Raw genomic sequence first — 22048 nt, 5'->3', positions numbered from 1 at the left:
GGGAATATGTGTTGATTTCCTCAACAATGTTTGACATAACCACTTTCTAGCTTTATAATCTTAGGCAAGTAACTTAACTTCCCAGTTCCTCTTCTGTAAAATGGGGATAACACCTGAAAAGGTTGTTACAAGATTCACTGAAATAGTTTCTATGCTCAGTCAGTAATCAGCATTCAATCAATCTGAGCTCTAACATGATGCTTGACAGTTACGCAACGAACAGTTCATGAAGAGCTTTGTAAGCCATATTGAAAATTTTGTCTTTATCCTTAGCACAGTGAGAAGGTATTAAAGGATTTTATGCAGAGAAGTGACATGATCATATTTGTGTTTTCAAAAGAGCCCTCAGGCTGGGTGTGGTAACTTGTGCCTGTAATCCCAGCACTTTGGGAGGCCATGGCAGGTGGTGGGCGGATCGCTTGAGCCCAGGAGTTCCGGACCAGCATGGGCAACTCGGGGAAACCCCACCTCTAAAAAAAAAAATACCAGAAAAATTTTAGCTGGGTGTGGTGGCACTCGCCTGTAGTCTCAGCTGAGGTGAGAGAATCACCTGAGGCTGGGAGAGGCTGTAGTCAGCTCTGATGGCGCCATGCACTCCAGCCTGGGTGACACAGTGAGACCCTGTCTCAAAAAAAAATAAAAAATAAAAAAAAAGGAGCCCTCAATTTATCCTCTGCCTCTGACAAATACATTCCATTTTGTTACATTGCAAAAATTTCAGCACATTGCTTTGCTTACCCATCTTTGCTCTGGAATGACTTTTAATTCTTATTTTGGCAATCTTGGTTGTTTTGAGATGTGTGAAATTAGAATCATATGCAGGTGTTTGAGTTCTTTTGATTTTGCTTTTTAAAAGAGTTTTTTTTGTTTGTTTGTTTGTTTTTTTGTTTTTTTAGCATGGGGCAATGTAAAGCCAGAATATCAATGTACTTTTGTCAAGATTTTCAAACCTATTTGGCTGATAGTACCCTTACAAGAATACGTAAAAAAGATCCCAAAGATTGTACTTCACTTACTTGAACTACTAGCCCTACTATTAAGAACCACAGCAAGCTTACATGTTCAAAAAAAAAAAAAAAAGAGCTGCAACATTCCTTTCGCACTCCCACTCGCCCCTGAGGTTCTTCCACTTCCTTCCTATGGCTTTTTTTAGAAGCGAGTGTGTTTTTCTCACGTCCGGCAACAAAGGATGTTTTGTGCTACTACTGAGGTTTGTGTGTGTGACTTACTTTAGAACTCTTTCTAGAAAATGCGATTATTATTTGCATAGGTTTGGTAGAACTTTGTATTGAGTGAGTGTCCGATGACTGTTTTTGTTTTTGTGTAGATTTGCCACTGCTTAACATCAAATCACTTTCCCCTGTGTGTTTTAAAATAACCCTAAAAGGACCTGTCAAAATTCTCCCAGAAGTCTCACAAATTCTTACCTTTAAAAAAAGTGTAAGTGATACCTTCAGTGTATTGTATTTATTCTTATATACCTTTGCAAAGACTTCTCATCACTTCCTTAAATATGTCTGATAGTGCCATAATGAGAAGAGGACATGGTAATTAACCATAAACTTTGGTTTTCACGGAGAAAATCTATCTGGAGCAGTCACAGTATCCTATGCTGGAGCTATCAGATGCCTTCACATTAGACGTTTCCATCTAATTGTAATTCTCTGAGCAAGGAGACAAGGTGGGATAAACAGAATTCTCAGATGGCTGAGAATTATACCCTAAATCCTGGGAGAGAATTTACCTTTCCGTTGTCAGATAATATGAATCATTTAAAACATGTGCTGGAACAGCTTCACCTTTCCTTGAGGAAAATGGGGTTTCTCTCTCAAAGAGAAAGATAAATGCGCCTCAGAAGATTTTAGTGGTCGATCTCTGTCAGTGTACTACCAGCAAAAATCCCAGCAATCAATATTACAAAGAGGCAGCACTCACTTGAGTACAGAAGTAACAACATTAGCGGCTTCGTAAACAAGATGGCATGGGAGATATTGTTTTGAGTAAATGACAAGTCCTACAGTCTAGATAGGAACATTTCTCCTCCATATGGATTTTGTGATTCATCTTGTGTTGAATAAGGAAGGGGAGCTTGGATTCCAAGATCAATTTAATGTCTATATTCCTTGGCATTGTCGTGTTAGAGCAGCACATCTCAGATGGCTTTCAATAGTTATTTTAGCATTGATTTTCCTCTACTAGAGTAAATCAAAAGATGATTTAGAAAATCAAAGTCGGTTTTCCTTGGAGTTTTCTCAGAATAAAGGGAAGCTGTGGTGTTGAAGGATTTTTTTGGCTCCTATTTACATATGATGCAAAATCAATCTGTGTGAATCTCTTTCCTCTGTTCAGTATCTACTATATGCAGAGCCTTGGGTATTTCTGTGCGAGGGGGATTATGCAAAAGAATTTTAAGGCATGCCACTTGACTTTGTGAAACCAAGTATTTGTTTAAAGAGACAGGATATTATAGTGGGAGGCTGTTTTGTGAGAACCCACACTTTCATGTCAGCACCCTGAGATGGGATCCCATTATGCCCTTTAACCAGGCAAGGGACTTTATGCAGTTCTTCATCAGGGAAATGGAGACAATTAAATTGCTTTCCTCATAGGTTGTTGTATAAAAGGCAGCAAGATATGGCTGTGTAAGAACATGACTGAAGCCAGACTGCTTATGCTTAAAATCTAGGTGACCTGTTTACACCTGATATGACCTTGGACAAGTCTCATCTAACTTCTCTTGCCTCAGGTGCCTCATCTGAAGATAGCAGTGATGTTAGTGTCTGCCTCCTGCCTCATAAGCCTGTCATGTTGAGACCATCCTGGCCAACATGGTGAAAACCCGTCTCTACTAAACATACAAAAATTAGCCAGTGTGGTGACACGCGCCTGTAGTCCCAGCTACTTGGGAGGCTGAGGCAGGAGAATTGTTTGAACCCGGGAGGCGGAAGTTGCAATGAGCAGAGATCGCTCCACTGCATTACAGCCTCGCGACAGAGCGAGACTCCAGGTAAAAAAAAAAAAAAAAAAAGAGTTACTCAAGGTAAAGCGCTGAGAACAATGCCTTGCACAAAGCATCACATAAGGGTTTGCTTTCTTAATTGTGAGGATTAGATATAATGCATGTGAAATACTTGACACATATGTAGAAGGTAACTATTCACTGTTATTTATATAGAGAACTCAGCAAAATGTGTAGTACATTTTCAGAACTCAATAACGTTGGTTGACTTCATTTTCTATTGCGTATGTCTGTGTGTGTGGTGTGTGTGTGTGTGTCTGTGTGTGTGTAGAGAGAGAGAGAAGCACATGTTTCCCAACAGCATAACGAATGTAATTTTATGGGAAAAAGTATTTAGAACCAAATGGAAATTAGCCAGGCCACACAACCAGGAGTGTCTTGGCTACTCCATCTGGTGTTTAAAGGGTTTGTATTGACAGGGCGTGGTGGCTCATGCCTGTAATCCTAGCACTTTGGGAGGCTGAGGTGGGCAGATCATGAGGTCAAGAGATCAAGACCATCCTGGCTAACATGGTGAAACCCCGTCTCTACTAAAAATACAAAAAAATTAGCTGGGCATGATGGCGGGCGCCTGTAGTCCCAGCTACTCGGGAGGCTGAGGCAGGAGAATGGCGTGAACCTGGGAGGTGGAGGTTGCAGTGAGCCGAGATCGCGCCACTGCACTCCAGCCTGGGTGACAGAGCGAGACTCCATCTCAAAAAAAAAAAAAAAAGGGTTTGTATTTGTGGGCCTCTTTTTTTCTATTGATGCTTCTCCAACATTCCACCATGGATGGAACCTCTAACACCTCATAACATGTTTGGAAAATTAAAAGGGATAATCACTGCTTATTATTCCTACTACCATAGAAGGTTAAAACATACCTGCATTTTGGGCTTAGCTAGAACTCTAAATTTAGTAATGCTACTTACTACTAATAATGATACAGGCAGTTTCCAGAGTTTCCAGTTTACTTATATAAGGTATGTCTTCCAAAATTCAGTTATAAAGCAAGAATTTGAATCTCACAATACACTTTCCCATAAAAAATGTTATGAGATAATTAAAACTCAGGCCTACCTAATTATCCCAATACCTTAGAGAAAAAAATGGTACTATAGATCACCAATCATGTGTGATTCATAGTACGTGCTCTGAATTCTAGCTACAGAGATATCTGAAACACAGCTACCTCCATGAAAATTCTAGGGATGAGAGGCCTCCTGCCTGTACTCTACTATCTTTAGTAAAAGAGAGACAACATTTTGCGGGACATGATTTTCACTGGGTAACTTCAGCCTCAGTTTTTAGGCAACATCAATGGCAGAAGAGAACGAGGGATGGTGGGGTGGAAACAGTTATTGTTATGTGTATGTAATTGTAAAGACTACTTTATTGCTAGCGATATAAAATTGCTAAAAACTTTGGCATTTGTTTTATTGCTCCCTCTTCTCCCTCACCCCTTACCATCACTCCACAAATCAACCAAGGCCAATGTCCTAAGGGATACTTTCAGTTGTTTCAATTATAGTTCTTCCTGCAGGTCCTCCAAGTATGAAATTAAGAGGCTTTCAAGATGGAGAAATCCTCTTTTTGCAATATTAAGAAAAGAGTTTGTAATGTCATTATCACCAAATAAGTTACTATTAATCAAGTCGTATTTAATTGTTTCGCCAGTCCAAAAAGCCTCCCTATTTAGTCTGTATGCAAGGACAGCCTGGCAGAGAAATTGAACACTTGTCATTTTAAAATGTGTCTATCACTTAATGCTTTACACAGAAGAGAAGGTGATAGTGACTTCTTTCATGCTCCAAAGCTGCTGGTGTGACATCAATATATTCATTCATTCAAAATTTACTGAGCTTTCACTATGGACCAAGCACTACTCTTCTAACTGCTAGATATAAAGAGATAGGGAGATATTTATTAAATGATACAAAATTATAGCTAGATAGGAGGAATAAATTATAGTGTTCTTTAGCACTGTAGGATGACTATAGCAAACAATAATATACTGTTTCAACTAGCTCGAAGGCAGATAGTGTATGTTCCCAACACAAATAAATGATAAATGTTTGAAATGATGGATGTGCTAATTACCTGGATCAGAGCACTATGATTATATGTATTGAAACATCACTATGTACCTCATGAATATATACAATTTTTGTCAATTTAAAAAATAAAATTTTAAGAATAAAAAATTTTAAAATTTCGAACATTTTTTCAAATAAAAAAGAAAAGCAGATAATTTGTCTACCAAGCCTAGATGGATGTATACACACAAACAGGTAACACTATAGTGTGCCATAGGGTGATAAGTGCCATGGAGGGGATTAATTTCATGCAGAGTGGGCCTGCAGGAAGTAAAGGAGCAAGCCATGAAACCGTCTGGATAACGAGTTCTCAGGTAGAGGGAATAGCAAGTGCAAAGCCTCTGAGCCAAAGCATCTTTGTCAAATTGCAAGGAGGCTCTAGCAGGACCAGAGTAAACTAGGTAGGAGTGGTGGGCGATGAGTTCTGAGAGGTAGCAGGAACACCTTGTAGGGCTCTGTAGACCAATAAGAGGATTTGGTCTTATTCTAAGTAAGACAGGCAGCAAAGTGTTTTAAGCAGAAGTATAAGAAGATCTAACTTATTTTTATAGGCTTATTCTGGGTCTACATTGTATGGAGATACGTTGCAAGTTTATTGCATAGCTGCACAAGTTGGAAGTGATGGTTGCTTGGAGCTAGTTACTAGCTACTAGCAAGCTAGTAGCAGTAAAAGTGGGGAAAAGTGTGGATTTTAGATATATTTTAAAGACAGAGCCAAGAGTAGTGCCAATGCGTTGGATGTAGGGTGTCAAAGAAAGAACTGAACCAAGGATCACTCAAAATGTGTGACTTATGCAGCTAGAACTGCCATTTATTGAGCTGGAGGGATATTGTTGGAGTGTCATTTTTGGTTACTGAGGAAAGAAGAGGCGAGAGAACTGAAGTTTCATTTTGGACATGTTAGTTTGACATGCCTATTAGACATCCAAGCGGAGAGGCCAAGTAGTCAGGGGAATAAGTAAGCTGGAATTCATGGGCAAGGGCTGGCTTAAAAGTGTACATTTATGTATTTAAGGCTAGAAGGCTGAAAGAAAACACCTGGAGCAGAAGTATAGCTAAAGAAAAGAAGAGGTGTTTGGACAGAGTGCTAACACTCCAATATTTAGAGGTCGGAAAGATGAAGTGGAAGCAGAAAGGAGACAGAGGAGAAGTGAGGGAGAGAACATAAGAGAAAATGGTGCTCCAAAAGGCCAGTGAAGAAAGAACTTAAGAAGAAGGAAGAGTTTATTTGTCAGATAAAGAGTTTATTGTCAAATACTGCCAATAAATTAGTTAAGCTGAAGACTGTAATTGATCACTGAGTCAGATGAAAGTCATCGGTGACTTTCAATCAGTGGTGTCCTGGTAAACTGGCTCTCTGAAAAGCAGTGACAACAGCAAAATCCTGATTTGTAGTGTTTACTAAATTTCCCTGTGGAAATATTCCCATCACAGTCAATTTCCAGCTACAAACAGTTTAACAACCAGCTTGCAAAGTTCTTGAATATTTAACAATTAGCTTCTGCTAGTTGCAGCACACACCACCTTAACAGGAGCCATTTTGTAGGAGTGGTGGGGATTGGAGTAGATTCATAAGAAATGAAATGAGAATTGGAGACAGCGAGTACAGACATTTTTAAGGAGTACTAGTATAAAGAAATGAGGTGGGAACTGAAGTATGACATGTAGTCAACATTTTTTTTTTGTATTTTTAAAATAGAAAATACAGTGGCATGTTTGTATGCAGATGAGAATGATCCAATTAGAGGGGGAATTGTAGGAGAAAGCAGGGAGAATTGCTGGGGTGAAGTCCCTGGGTGGGAAAGAGAAGGGGGTTCTAATGCATAGGGAGAGGGTGGTTTCATCTCCAGTAACAGTGTAGTAATAGCAGAGAATAAAGTAGCCCTGTCCAATTAAGTGTAATGTGAGCCACACAGACAATGTAAATTTTCTAGTAGCCACATTAAAAAGTAAAACACGCCAGGCATGGTGGCTCACACCTGTAATCTCAGCACTTTGGGAGGCCAAGGTGGATGGATCACTTGAGGTCAGGAGTTGGAGACTAGTCTGGCCAACATGATGAAACCCTGCCTCTACTAAAAATACAAAATTAGCCGGGCATGGTGGCGGGTGCCTGTAGTCCCAGCTACCCGGGAGGCTGAGGCAGGAGAATCGCTTGAACCTAGGAGGTGGAGGTTGCAGTGAGCGGAGATCATGCCACTGCACTCTGTTGCCTGGGCAACAGAGCGAGACTCTGTCTCAAAAAAAAAAAAAAAAAAAAAGTAAAAGAAACAGGTGAAATTAATTTTAATGATTTTATTTAACCCAACATGTACAAATTATTATTAAAATACGTAGTGAATATAAAACCATTAATGGGAAAATTTAATTTTCAAAATCCAATACATTTTACACTAACAGCACATTTCAGTTTGAACTAGCCAGTTTTCAAGTATTCAATAGTAGGTACTACCATATTGGTGAAGGTGGGTATAAATATCAGTTAAGTGGTCAGATGTGTTGGTGGAAGGTTGTTGGTGTGCTGATTGTTTCTATTTTCTCAGTGAAATAGGAATCAAGTTCATCCAGCAACTGGGAGTAAGAATTGGGAAGAAGGTGCTGGAGGTTTAGAAGAGAGAGGAAAAGGTGTGAAGTAGTCATGCAGGAGAATGAAAGAGTTAATGGAACCAGAAGAATGTGCTAGAATGGGTGTAGCACCATTGGCCCATTTGAGGTTAGTGGTCCAGAATTTCCAGTGAGACTAACCATGCTGAGTGTGTTTTTCTTCACCATCTTCTGCCTAGCAGGGGCAGGGGCAGTGGCAGTGGGCATCTGCAAAGTGGACAAAGTTGTATTTAAACAGGATAAAATTGATTGGAAAGCAGATGCCAATCTATCATTCTGGTAAAAAATGCTAAATTTTTGCCATAGGAAGCTTGACCTTTTTCTTTCTGATCTAGGCTTTATGCTTGTGGGTTGGGGTGGGGATATAAGATGTTAAGCAAGAGTGTGTGGGAACTTGAAAGCATAGTGACATTTTTTCATCCACTGAACTCCTATCTCAGAATTCTTTGCAAATTCTCCAAACTCTTTCTCTAGGGTCACTTAACTGAGCTGTCTGTGCACTCTTTCTCTTTCCTTAGAGGTGATCAAACTATTTCTGAAGGTTTATTTTATTTTTTTTTTTTGCATGGTCTGAATCTGATATGTACTTGTCAAGACTAAATGTGTGTGTTGAGCTGACTCCATATTTGAGGCTAGAAAGACATTAATGAGGGCTCTCTGTTCTCTGCTTGTAACCTGAAGCTGCCAGTCAACAGAATGAATCAGAGAGTTTCCAGCAACACACTAAGGTCCTTATGTAAGGAGGATCACATGCAATTTTTGTCTTTGCAGAATTCCTCTCTGTGTAATTATTCTTTTGATCATGCCACACATGAAAAGAAAGGCAACTGGGGTATGAATTATGTCCTTGTTTCACTTGGCATTAACAATAGAGACAGGGTGAGGAGACTGTGAGAACTGCTGGTCTGAGGGAGGTGGTTCTCCATTCGTAATTGACAAATGCTGTGCGTGTCCACAACGGTTTCCTCAGAGCCGACCTCAAACTGTATATATTACATTGACCAGTCAACATGGGTAACTACAATCCTGGGTATGATACTGCAGTAAGTACAGCCTGAACTGTCTCTACTGTGCATGTGGGAACAGTTCATTGTTTCTCACCAAATAATTCCGACACATTTGTCTCCATTCATACTTTGACTGAAACAATGCAGGAGTTTTCTCACTGGTCTTATACTAAAGAGATTGAGCATTTAATCTGTACTGTACCTAAAGTGGCTTTCAGAATTATCAGTTTACAAAGAGAGTTTATGGATATGTTGAGGAGGTAGATCACATGTCATCTCCTCTCTGATGCCCTCCTTGACACCCCAGGCAGAAGTAATCTCTGTGCTTGACTGATGCCTTGTGCTTCCATAGCATTTTGTACGTAGTTCAACCATGTCCCTGAACATGAAATCCCTTTCAGAACTTCATGCATTTGCATATGATGTTCTTTTGCCTTTTCTACTTATAAACACCTCCTTATACTTCAGAATCCAAAAAATGCCTGTTGAAGGGATGAATGATATGCTCTGTAGAGGAAATGACTTTCCCTGAGTTAATCACTCTTTCTTATGAGTCCCTATGCTTCATTTTTGCCACTTATCCAGTTCTTAGGGTGTATTTACCTGTTGGTCTCTTTCACAAGTCTGTAACTCTTTCCAGCATAGGGACCATGTTTCATGTTGCTTTGTGTCCCCAGTGCCTAGCATAGTACCTAGCACATGATAAGCCTCCACATTTTTGTTGAATGTGAAATATAAAGAATTAAGCAGCTGGGCACAGTGGCTCACACCTGTAATCCCAGTACTTTGGGAGGCCGAGGGGGGCAGATCACGAGGTCAGGAGTTCGAAACCAGGTTGACCAACACGGTGAAACCCCGTCTCTACTAAAAATACGAAAATTAGCCGGATGTGGTGGCACACACCTGTAATCCCAGCTACTCAGGAGGCTGAGGCAGGAGAATCGCTTGAACCCTGGAGGCAGAGGTTAGAGGTTGCAGTGAGCCGAGATCGCACTGCTGCACTCCAGCCTGGGCAACAGAGTAAGACTCTGTCTAAAAAAAAAAAAAAAAAAAAAAAATAGGTATGGGTGTGATTCAGGTGAACATAGAAATAGCTTGAGTTAGGGCACAATTTTATAGCCATACAAATTCATATTGAAGTAAGTCAGCCAACTTGGTGCATTTCAGATGAAACCTCAACGTGAAGATATATCAGTTTTGAACCAAAGCAGAAGTTTATATAAAGGATATAAGCTTTTGCCCTGTATACTCAGGAATTAAACTAAAAAGAAATCTACAAATTCATTTATAGATAATTTCAATTTGAGGCCTATAGATATGTGAGAAAGGTTTCTTTAAGGTTTAATGACCAAGTTCCATGTGAGCTCTTACTTGGGAAACAAAATTCTCACATGGCATTAATATACTATAAATTGTGATTTATCAAAACATTCTCATATCCTATCTAGGGTGAAATTTAATATTGCCAATAAACTTTCCACTCGAAAAAGTGTGTGCATGCTATGCATGTTTTGTTTTGGAAAAAAAAAAAAAAAAAAGGATGACTGTTCGGAAGGCACTTTCGGAAGGCACTTTCCTGAAGGCTCCCTGAATTAATTTTTGCAAATTATTTGGAAAATTCAAGGAAAAATTCTTTTGAGAGATACACTGAATATTATATTTTGTATGTCAAAGGAGTATTGAATTTCTTGTTTATATCAGTTGCATTGGCTTTTTTGGTTTTGCTTGTATTATTCATTGTTTCTATAGTTCAGTGTGGATGTATAATCTCACATCTAACATCTGACATTTTAAGATACAGCATGTTCCTTTTGTTTCAGGTGGATAAAATAGATCCTTTTTTTAAGTATTTTGTGCACATCTTATGACTGTGTTTTTCATGCACATCTTATGACTGTGTCTTTCCAAATAATACACATTTCATGTTGGATGGCATGGGTGTGTGTGTGATTGGATGCGTGGATGGACAGACCGATGGATAGATGGATGAATGGTTGGATGGTTGAATAGTGTGTGATTGCTCTGAGAGTTCAGGTGCTGGGTTCAAGTCACAGCTTTGTTAACTCACTCCCTGGCCTATAGCAAATTAATGATACAAACCTCTGTTTCTTCAATGTAATCATAGTTCTGTAGAGTCATAGGGGTGAAATGAAATAATGCATGTAAAGAACTTTGTGTTATAATTGGCACATAGTGCTCAGAAATGTTAGCTATAACAATAATCAATAGATATATGGCTATAACCATATAAACCATTTTTAATTTAAGGATAAATAATTACAACGTGTAGATATCATGAATGCATTGATTGTAATACACTGCAGAATACCAGTAATTTTCTAATCATTAGAGTTTCAGTTCTTCTGTCATATGAATACTAAAAATGTAACAACCACAGGCTTCCTTATCTACTTATAGAATTGCAAGCATAGCTTACATATGAAAACGTTCTTACACGTCATAATAGGGCAGCCAGTTGTATTAAGCACGTTGTCTTATTAAGGTACCATTGTTTTGTACAGTTAAATGTTTGTAGTTTCCTGGTAAGTGCCCTTAAGGCAGATGTCTTTCCCTCCAGGGAGACATTGAGACTCTCAAAAGGGGTAATAATATTTCAAAACATCTAAAACAGGGTTTGAGACCATTAGGCCGCACAGCCCCAAGTTTTTATTTATTTGTACTCCAGACTTCACTAGAGGAAAAAGCAGCACGATTTTTAGGCGAAGGAATAAGCCACTTGAGGTCCGCCTCTCAATCAGTTTCACAAAGAAAAGTCCATCAGTGCAGAGGAAGGCCAGCGGACCTGAGTACCTCTGTCGTGGTTAAAGAAAGATGACTGGGCCGGGCGCGGTGGCTCACCCCTGTAATCCCAGCACTTTGGGAGGCCGAGATGGGCGGATCACGAGAAACCATCCTAACACGGTGAAACCCTTTCTCTACTAAAAATACAAAAAATTAGCCAGGCGTGGTGGCGTGCGCCTGTAGTCCCAGCCACTCGGGAGGCTGAGGCAGGAAAATGGCATGAACCTGGGAGGCGGAGCTTGCAGTGAGACGACATGGCGCCACTGCACTCCAGCCTCGGCGACAGAGCGAGACTCCGTCTCAAAAAAAAAAAAAGAGAAAAAGAAGGATGACTGTTCGGAAGGCACTTTCAGCTTTTCTCATAGTTTTAAAAGTGGGTCTTCCTTCTTGGAGGTGTGGGATAAACAGTCTAAGCCTGATGAGAAAAGGCTGTGGATTTCTCAGGCGATGGCTCTCGCGAGGTCTGAGCCGCGCGGCTGGGGTCTGGCTCCGCGCGCGCCTGGACACGCGCAGATTGTTTTGAACTTGAGCAACGCCTCCTGCTAGCTTTCCACCCGATTTCTGTTTGTTCAAAGCTGGACTCCTCTAGCAGGAAGTGCCTGCCGTTTAAGGAGTGCAGGCAATTCCCGACAGCCAACCCCGCCTCCCCCGCCTCCTTGCTCTGCTTCCTTCTCATTGGTCTGGAGGCTGGCCGGGCCTTATCCTCGCATTTTTAAAATGTCTTCTTTTGTCAGCTTGAGGTTTTCCAGAATTTAAAAGCGGAAAGGAAGAGAGAAGAACAAGGAAGCTATTAAAGACACATTAAATAAACTCTACTGGGAACAAGTGTGTGTGTGTGTAAGAGAGAATGTAACTTTTGCAAGGGAAGTTGGTAGATTGCTTATTATTTTAACAAAGAGGGAGTGTGTGTGTATTTGTATGTGTGTGTGTGTGTGTCCCTGAACTGGAGAAGCAGATGTTTAAAGGAGACAGCAGGAAGCAGTTCTGACAAATGAAAGGATTTTTGATTGAATTCATGAGCTAAAGTTTCCTGCCAGTAATGCATTCAACCCTAGGCTACATAAAAGAAAAACCCATATAATTGAAGTTTAATTGCTTAACTTTTAAACATGCAACCAGAACAGGCAAGTGTAGCTTCCACAGGTAAACCTAAGTGATGCTGTAAGCTGATTTGGGGTTATTATTTATTGGTACTTCATAAAATTATGATACTTTCCCCTTTATCATTCTGCTTTTTCAGTGCTTGAGTGCCAGAGTCTATCCCTTATTGTCTGTGTAAGTTAAAATCCTTGGTGCATACTTTTTTTTTCCCTTTAAGCTGTTTCGTGAGCAGGTGCAGATGGCTTTCATGAACTGAGCCAAATGAAATGCTCTGTTTCAGCCTGCAGAAACTAAAGTTTTTAAAAATGGAACAACTGTTTTGTGCTGTACCTATAATTCAACTGGAAAATGTTTTCCCCCTTTTATGATGAAACCTGCCATCTCTGTTTCTCTTAGTGAATTTGGTTTATTTACAGCCTTAAGGAAATCTTGTCACTAAAATCCACCCTCACCACTCCTCCAGTATTTTTCAGTCTGATGATTTCACAACCAGAGCCATTGCAAAATAAGAGTACATGGGCATTTTTTAAAAATCCCTAGTGATTTTTATGAAGTTTTTTCCTGTCTTGTTTCTCATTGTATAATTAAGTAAACAGTTTCAGGAATACTCAAAACATTGAGACTGCTCTACCTTTTCATAAATATAATATGAAATAAATCACTTTATTCATCAAGGGTTTTAATTTTAAACCAAGCAACAGAAAGAGGGGCATCCACTTGGTTTGGTGCTTACATTGTTGAATCCTCTTGAGAAACAAAGTAAAAAAGTGAATTAACTTCCTTGGATCATAGAAAGCTCTGGTGGCCGTGGTTGTGATGAACCTTAGCTTTCTGCTCTAATCACACTTGCATGGGCTCTCATGCAAAGATATAAAACAAGTAACCATAACCCAAAGCTGTAATTTTGCTAATTTACTGAACCCTGAACTGAATAAAACCCAAATATCAATGTTGTAACTGAAGCAAAATATGTTCAAAAATAGACCAAATTCAAACCAGAACGATACTTAGATATTTTCTAAAATGATTGAACAGAGCAAACCTAGAATTTCGAAAACTTCCACAAGTCTAACCTAAAACAAACCAAGGGCCCATTGGTTTGCATCGTTTTATGAGATCCCAGCAGGAAGTGGAGAACTTAAATTCTCCTCCTCTGTTGACTTCCGCAATCAACACTGTCCCAGGGATACTCACTCTGGCAACAAATGTTCACAGGCAATACCTGTTATGTTGACAGAGAAGCCATAGGGCAAGGTTTCTTACCTGTGGCACTATTTTCATTTTGGACTAAGTCCTTTTTGTATGGGGCTGTCCTGTGCATTATAAGATATTTACCAGCATCTCTGGCCTCTACCCACTAGGTGCCAGTAGACCCCTCCCTCCAGTTACAAAAGTCAAAAATATCTCCAGACATTGCCAAATGTCTCCTGGGGGGCCAAATCACCCCCTGTTAAGGACCACTGCAATAGGAGAATAGTCATCAGCCTCCCACATTGTTTCAAAAGGGTTTTCTAGTAGATGTTGGAAGGAGAAGCTGTGCACTGATCTTCCCAGAAGGACCACCTAGTAGGAAATAAAAGCCAGTCTCCAAGTCCTCATTTCAGAGTTGGTTTCTCTGCTAAAGCAATAAATCTTTGATGCTGAAAAGACAGTGTATGGTACTACTGTGTGGCAGAACTAGTGAAAATACTGTAAGTTGTTGAAGACATTTGTAAATATATACTATAATAAAAACTTTACCTCACAACAGCCGATGGTGTTGGTGATCAAAAAATAATTGCAGAATCTTCTGACGACACTTCAATTGCTGTTTATCTTCATATTCTGGAAAAATAGCGGAAGAAATAGTTCAACCTATTAGTCTAGTAGTGTTTCTAGTTCACAGCATAGGGAGATGCTGTTTGATCCAGACTGCCTACATACCCTACAGGGAATTATTATATATTTGAGTGCTATTTCAGGAGAATTAGACATCTTAATTATAACTTTTTAAAGTTTGTGTGTATATAGTATATGCTTCTGAAATTAAATTTATAGTTATTCTGTACTTCAATTAGACTTTTCATTTTTATATACTATAATATTACCTTTCTGTTGGCAGTTTTCATTTAGTAGGAAGACTAATTTGTATACCAGAGAATTATTTGGAACAGTGGGTCTTGCCAAGATTATAATGTAGTAATTGCATTTAAAATTGAGCTGTGCCAATGCATTGCAAAAATAATAAGCCCACTAAATATATAACACTGACACAGACAGTTCATCAGCTTTCTTTATATGGAAAAAACAAACCAAATTTTCTATTTTTTGTATGTCAGGAAAAACCTGGAGAAAGAATAATCACAGTATAAAATTGAACAGCTAATTGAGTTTTTGAAATGGTTTATTTTAATGGTGATTTCGCATTCTAAGGCATAGACCCTTAGCTTTTGTTTAGCTTTTGTCTTTGAATGTAGATTCTAAATCGAAGTGCTGTAATAGCAAAAAAGAAAAAAGTTATTAGTTAATATATTCTCATAGACTGTAACTGATGATGATGCCTGTGAAGCCTATAAGAAAAATTCCCTTAATCTCAATGATCTCTACAGCCACCCTATTCAGAATCAATTGTTTCCCTACTTTGCCAATGGGAAAAGTCCAGCTCAGAAATGTTAAGAAGACATGGACAGGTCACCACAACTGTGTCATAGTGGCTGGGAGAAAGGGGTCAGGGGGTGAAGAATACTAGCAAATGTTTGAGAACTTACTAATATACCTACATTATTGACCAACATTCTACTCTGGGACATGACCACCACTGCTGCTCTATGACATGGGTGCCATTATTCTATGTCCTAATGATACAATAGACTGAAAATGGAAACTCCAAGTGGACAGTTAGTAAATGGTAACCCCCAAATTTGAAACCAAGGTTTCTTTCTCCTTTTTTTTTCTTGATTCCCCTGTACTTTGAATTCAAAAACATAAAAGAAACTCAAGATACATCAATTCACACATAATAATGTATAAACTCTGAATCATGAAAAAAGCATAATCACATTCCAGCCTCAGTTTTTAGGACAACTCAAACTCTGAACATTCTTGATTTTGTCCTAGGAATCTGCCTTTACTCTGAAATTGACGAAAATAGCCATAGGCTTCCTATCAGTCTCTTCTAAGCTTCCTGAGAGAAGTGCTGGCATTGACAGGGACAGCCTCCGATAGGGGTCAACAGCTATTCACTTCCGTCTTTTCTACTGCCATCACTCAAGGAAGGAAAGAAAATCCACCTCAGTGGGCTGGAGCCTAGAGCCTTTTCTGTCTCCTCCCAAATATTAAATCGTTCAAACCTAACACTATATAACAGCCATTTAGAGAACAGCACCGCATTTACTTTATGGCAGCCAGAAGGATTGGGATCTATTGTATCATCATGTTAAAGTGTGGGAAAGTGAGTATTTAATGGACCAATTCTGACTTTAAAATGTTAGTGTGATTCACATCTTTGGTTGCAGCTGTAGTTGTTTCAACCTGTCTTTTCCCTGGCTGGCAAGCTTGTGCCTAATCTTAGGTTCAATCCTGGTGTCACAGCTTGCTTATTACTTGGACTCTGGCCAGAATACCTCTTCATTTTCTATTTTCTCCACAGACTTCTAAAACCCAAAGTGGCTGCTTACTCCTTTGGACAATGATCCTTCAACAAATCCCTTTTTAAATTCTCTCTGGCTTAGTTCTGTTTCTCCAAGAAGCTTCCATCAACTATATTTCATCAGTGACTCAATAATGTTCTACCCCATTTTGTAAACATGTTATTTATCTGACAAGCTCTGTTCATACCAGACACTTGAATAAGCTCATGGGCCTCCACATAGCTCTCTAGTAATTTCTGGCTCATTAAACCTTAGCAAACCCACTTCGACATATCATATCAATAAAGGAAGTTTTGTCTGCAGCGATAATAGCTACAATGAGATCAAACTTTGGAAAAAAGTTATCGATCCAGGAGCTAAACCTAAATGTCATTGTGAGGGAGTTTGCAAAGTGAAAACCATAGCAACCATGGAAATGCTGCAGTAGAGACAGCAAAGTTTGGACTCACAGCAGAAATTTCATTCAAAATTGGGTTCTTTTTCTCTGGTCTCACAAATTATTTCCAGAGGTTAGCCACTTAAGAAAAAATAAATCTTGTCTCACTTGCAAGTAAAGAATGTGTTATTTGACTTGAAACATAACAGAAATATACCTTGGCTCAGTTTTGTTTTGTGTCTGATGAGCTTAATATTGCTCTCCTCCTTTATGCAAGCCCTTCACTGATTTCCTATGTGAGGTGTCCTAGCATGAAATGCTTAAATCAAACTCTGTAATAGTGTAAATAGCAGTTTTATTGTCTCTTCCATATTAATGAAACCCCCAGCTAAACAACTAAAGCTCTGTACTAATTGCTTGTCCTGAGAGCTGGGTATTTCAGGTCTAATTCTCTTTAGAACACCAGCTGGCATAGAATATACAAAAGCTCCTTTGGTTACTTTAACCACTTAAGTACTAATTTGGTGGCACGGGAAGCATTAGACTTTGTCCATACAGGCAGAACAAAGCAGAATATTGAGCAATTTTTCAAATTTTATCAATGTAGTAAGTCAGCTCAGTTGATGTTTCTAGTTAAAACAGATGTTTGAGTTGTCAGGATGCATTCAAACAAAGTGTTTGTTAAAATAAACATTAGCTTAGCAGATTCCTTTCATTGCATCACATTCTAAACAATGAGCAAGGTGTAAACTCTGGAAATCTGTGAGCCTTGAAGAAAGTAGGCGTGTGTAAAAGATTATGTAGTTTTCCGAATGTGTTGTATCCACAGCCAGATTCAATACACAACAATTGTATATTATATTAATGAATAAAAGTTTGATCTGCAGTTGCCTGTGACACAACTATCAAATCTTTCAAACAATGTGAAAGCTGCTATAGATTGAAAAATAAATATTTTTTGGATGTCCACTATGTGCCTAACAGTTTGTTTAGATATTATGGAAACACAGCTTCACTTATCGGGAGGTGACAATTTAATTGGAGATAGAAAATCAACTCCTGTGAAACAATTATAAAGAAGAAATGAAATGTATTGTGTGGTACAGGCTATTAGAGCCAAGGATAATAAGGTGTTAATTGTGCGATAGGCAGTAAGTCTCAAAGGAGTTAAGGAAGGTAGAGATCAACATGGGCTGAGGTCATCCAGGAAGACTTTCAAAACAAACCAACAATTTTTATAAGCCCCTTCTATGTTCAAAGCATTGTGAGGGCGAGAGAGAAGTGTGATCACAGAGATGGGACTTAGGCAGGATCTGAGAGGATGAGAAGAATACTGACTGGCCAAGAAAAGAAGGTAAATTACTATAAAATACAGAACTCGGGGAGGGGACCGGACAAGGGAGAACCATAGCTACAATAATCAGCTTAACATTGCAGTTCTTCCTTTGAAACTGCTTAGACTGATGCAGATATGCCAGCTTAGATTTTTTAATCCATTTTGGCTCATGCTTGGTCTGCAAAATATTAGCATCCAGTTCAGAGGTTTCTCTGTCAGAAAGAGAAAAGCAGACAGTGCTGTTCTTTGGGATTTTGGAAGATGATCTAGCAGAAATGATAGATGGCACTCACTAGCATCTTTTTCTTGCAAAGAAAAGCACTTATTGAAAACAAAGCCGCCAGCCAAACTATATAATATGTGGTAAAGGCAGAGAGCTCAGTATACCATAGATATTTACTGAGAAGACAGTAATCAAGCTCTGAATGTTATCTGTAGGGTTGATAACATCCAGATATCAATGTTATCAACCCTACAGATTGATGACATATAACAATGTTATATGTTAATATATATTCTCTTTGGGTTATATAAAAACTCTCAAGCGGTTTCATTTGATAGACTCTCCTTTCTGTTTTAAAATCTAACATTTTAAAGTGAGTACACATTCATGGTGCTTTCTAAATTCCACGTATGCATATTTCTATTCAAAGTCTCCTACTATGGAGACTAAGAACGAATCATTTCTGGCTCAGAGACTCAAAGATACCCCAAAATACCTTTATTTTCCAGGCAGAAAGAATGTGGGAAAAAAAATGTTTATTTGAAAGATAACAGGCTTTCAGGTTTTAAAATAATAGTTATTAGAACTGAGGTCTAGTGCATTTTCTGATCTCTATTTAAAGCTCCGTAGGTGATTTTGTTTTTAAGATAACATAATATCTCAAATCTTTTATTCTGTCAAGTAGCAATTGCAAAAGATTCTTTGCTGTTGTGAAGATTTTGGAAGAGAGGAGACAATTCTTGCTATACTATCATTTCTTTAATTTGGCAGCTTTCTGTCATATGTCTAGAAAGAAGTTGTGTAATGCTGAATATGCCAGTGGCACACAAGTTTTTGACAGTGAGCAGCCCCATTTCTATTGAAAAAAGAAAGTTTTGCCTTTGTCATGAATTCAAAGTGCTCCTTCAGTGGGATGACTCCTGTCATTTCCCTCAGGGTCCCAGAGAGGCAGAGGAGGTAGAGCACTCACTTACCAAAACATGACAGAAAAGAGCATTCATCTCTGGCACAAGTGATGCAGTGCGTTTCTTGGGAAGGGGGTGCAGTGGGCAGATGTGCTGCCTTGTCTAAAACAGATTTTACTGCTGTTTATAATTCTCTCTGCAGCTCTAACCCGCAGCTTTCTGGTATGACAGTGATACAGCAGCAAGGGGTTATACTCAGTACTGAATGCTTGAAATGACGTGAAGTGTTTCAGTGTAAAACCCTGGTTTACACTGAAAAAGAAAGTGTACATCTTACAAAAAGAAAGATGCCTTTTTTAATTGATTTGGATTCCTTTTAAAAATAAACTCCTTTTAAAAATTGGGAGGTCTCAATCCCCTTAGAACACAGACATTTAAAGAGAATTAATAAGGAATAGATGATCACCAGGGCCAGCCCCCCTTACTTTACAAATAAGAAGCCAAACCTGAGGAAAGTAATTACTGGCCTAAAGTCACATAGAAGATAACTGGCAGAATGGAGTGAGTCTAAAATCAAGGTCTCCTGACTTTCAGTTCAAAAGAATAATAGAAGAGGGAAATCATTCCTCTAGATCAGGGGTCAGCAGACTTGTTCTATTAAGGGCCAGAGGGTACATATTTTAGGCTTTGTGGGCCATATGACTATTGGCAGCTACTCAACTAGTCAGCTTTGTCCTTGGATCCCAAAAGCAGCCATAGACAATACATAAACAAAAGAATGTGTCTATGTTCCAATAAAACTTTATTTACAAAAACAGCCTGCAGGCCAGATTTGGCCCTTGAGTCATAGTTTGCTGATGTTTGCTCTGGATCTAAAGGAGAAAATAAGCATGGAAGTCTCATTGGGAGCTTCTTTATGAGCCACATCCCAAACTTGGTCTGTCATGGAGAATGACAGTTTTTCATAGGTCCAGAGGGTGCTATTAATTAGCTAAAATTGCTCTGACTCAGGCAAAACTGACTCTTTTGATAGCTTTCTTGAGAAAAGGTTGTTTATGAGAATTTCAAAGTATTGAAGAGTCATTTTTCAGGATTGTCTTTATGTCACCATTGTTCCACTTAAATGTGGAAGATTTATGTTTCTATATTGCTTTTAGAAGTTGAATGCATTCACAACAGAGGTGTTCTATTATCAGTGTTAGATATTGTTCACTTATCTCTTAAAAAATTTGAGTATGTATCTTTTTTTCAGAAACAATTCCAGAGTTGTGGCTTAACAGCAGTTAAAAAATGGAAATGAAGTTAAGTTTTTCTGAAGGGCAACCATATTTGTACAGCAAAATTCCTCTTGGACCATAAAGAAAGCTTGAAGGTGTTTTTTAATTTTGCAAGTATGTGCATGCATATGTGTGTTTGTGTGTGTGTGTGAGAAGGATAGAGATACAGATAGAAAAAGAGACAGAGAGACAGAAAGAGAGGGAGAGACATTTCTGGGAGTGAGTCAAACGGAATACCTACATTGGAGACTGACTGTCCTGGAATTAAAATCTGTTATCCCATTTTTAAAATGTATTTATTTATTTATTTATTTATTTATTGAGATGGAGTTTTGCTCTTGTTGCCCAGGCTGGAGTGCAATGGCATGATCTAGGCTCACTGCAACCTCCGCCTCCCGGGTTCAAGTGATTCTCCTGCCTCCGCCTCCCAAGTAGCTGGGATTACAGGCATGTGCCACCATGCCTGGCTAATTTTGTATTTTTAGTAGAGACATGGTTTCTCCACGTTGGTCAGGCTGGTCTCAAACTCCTGACCTCAGGTGATCTGCCTGCCTTGGCCTCCCAAAGTGCTGGGATTACAGGTGTGAGCCACCAAGCCCGGCTCTGTTATCCCATTTTAACTGCTTGGTGTGTTCAATGTCTCAAGGCATATTGGAGTTAGATCAGTGTACCCTCACTTGGGCACACATACAGGGTTCTGCTATTCCATATGCATAAATGTTTGAAAAGTGATCCTTTAGGAAGTATATTGTTTTTGCCAGTCTCAATCCAGAAGCAAGACTTAAATACAGGATGGAAAGACATAGGATGGAGACAGTGCTGACTGAGGCAAGAAATGGAGAGAGGGCTGGATTTCTAATTTTGGAGGCCCACCTGGCCACCACTTCTTCTGAGCAGGTGCAGACTACTCCTTCTTCGCTTCTTCTGTTTCATCTCTTCCCTCCGCTTCTTCATTCACTTCACTCCTTTTTCTAACACTGAATACCAACTACACGGCAGGTGAAAGAGGTGATGTGTCACAACTGGCCTAGGAGAAAATCATTTTGTTTTCTATTTCCTTCATGTCCCATATGCCAAGGTATCATAAAGAATGGGGGTCAGGCACGGTAGCTCATGCCTGTAATCCCAGCACTTTGGGAGGCAGAGGCAGGAAGATAGCTTGAAACTAGGAGTTTGAGACCAGCCTGGGCAGCATAGCAAGACCCCTGTCTACCAAAAATTTAAAATTAGCTGGATGTGGTGGTGTAAACCTATTGTCCTAGCTACTAAGGTGGCTGAGGCGGGAGGATCGATTGAGCCTAGGAGGTTGAGCCTGCAGTAAGCTATGATTGCACCACTGCACTCCAGCCTGGGTAACAGAGTAAGACACTGTATCTTAAATTAAAAAAAAAAAAAAAAAAAAAGAATTTAAGAGTAGGGAAAGCACATGAATGTCTGTTTTTTTCCTAATATAAATGTTGCATTTTTAAAGATAATACTTTTATCTATCTGTGAAGATTGTTTTTTAGAGTAAATGAAAGAAAAATTATTTAAAAGTTTCTTTTACTAGGAATTATTTAGTAAAGCCTCCTTTCCTGTGGTCATGTTAGTCTCTAGAACAAATCCAGTATCAGTATAATAAATAATTTATTGTACTCTAGCACTCAAACTTGCTTTTCTATTGGTGACAGATATTGTTTTTTCTTCTTCTTTGT

General features: G+C 39.0%; 1 protein-coding gene and 1 long non-coding RNA gene across 3 annotated transcripts in view; one reads left to right on the top strand and one right to left on the bottom strand.

Annotated features, from left to right (window-relative positions):
* Positions 1-22048, top strand: part of MAML2 (mastermind like transcriptional coactivator 2) — a 367004-nt gene that overhangs the window by 88118 nt on the left and 256838 nt on the right. Inside the window, exon 1 of one of the 2 annotated variants that reach the window (XM_054524965.1) lies at positions 12230-22048. This exon is cut by the window's right edge and continues 24381 nt beyond it. The exons of the other annotated variant lie outside the window; for it this stretch is intronic. The gene's annotated coding sequence lies outside the window, so the exon portion shown is untranslated. Of the gene's footprint in view, positions 1-12229 lie in introns of those variants that run through there. 2 annotated transcript variants of the gene reach the window in all.
* On the bottom strand, positions 11343-15345 carry LOC129048746 (uncharacterized). The gene is made up of 3 exons (XR_008511327.2): positions 15228-15345; positions 14349-14432; positions 11343-12241 (listed from the first exon to the last, which is right to left on the bottom strand). It is a non-coding gene; the product is annotated as an uncharacterized LOC129048746 (long non-coding RNA).

Source organism: Pongo abelii, chromosome 9 (genome assembly GCF_028885655.2).
Source record: "Pongo abelii isolate AG06213 chromosome 9, NHGRI_mPonAbe1-v2.0_pri, whole genome shotgun sequence".
Classification (NCBI taxonomy): Eukaryota; Metazoa; Chordata; class Mammalia; order Primates; family Hominidae; genus Pongo; species Pongo abelii.
The sequence above is the reverse complement of the archived record's forward strand: the minus strand, read 5'-3'. Positions and strand labels throughout refer to the sequence as shown.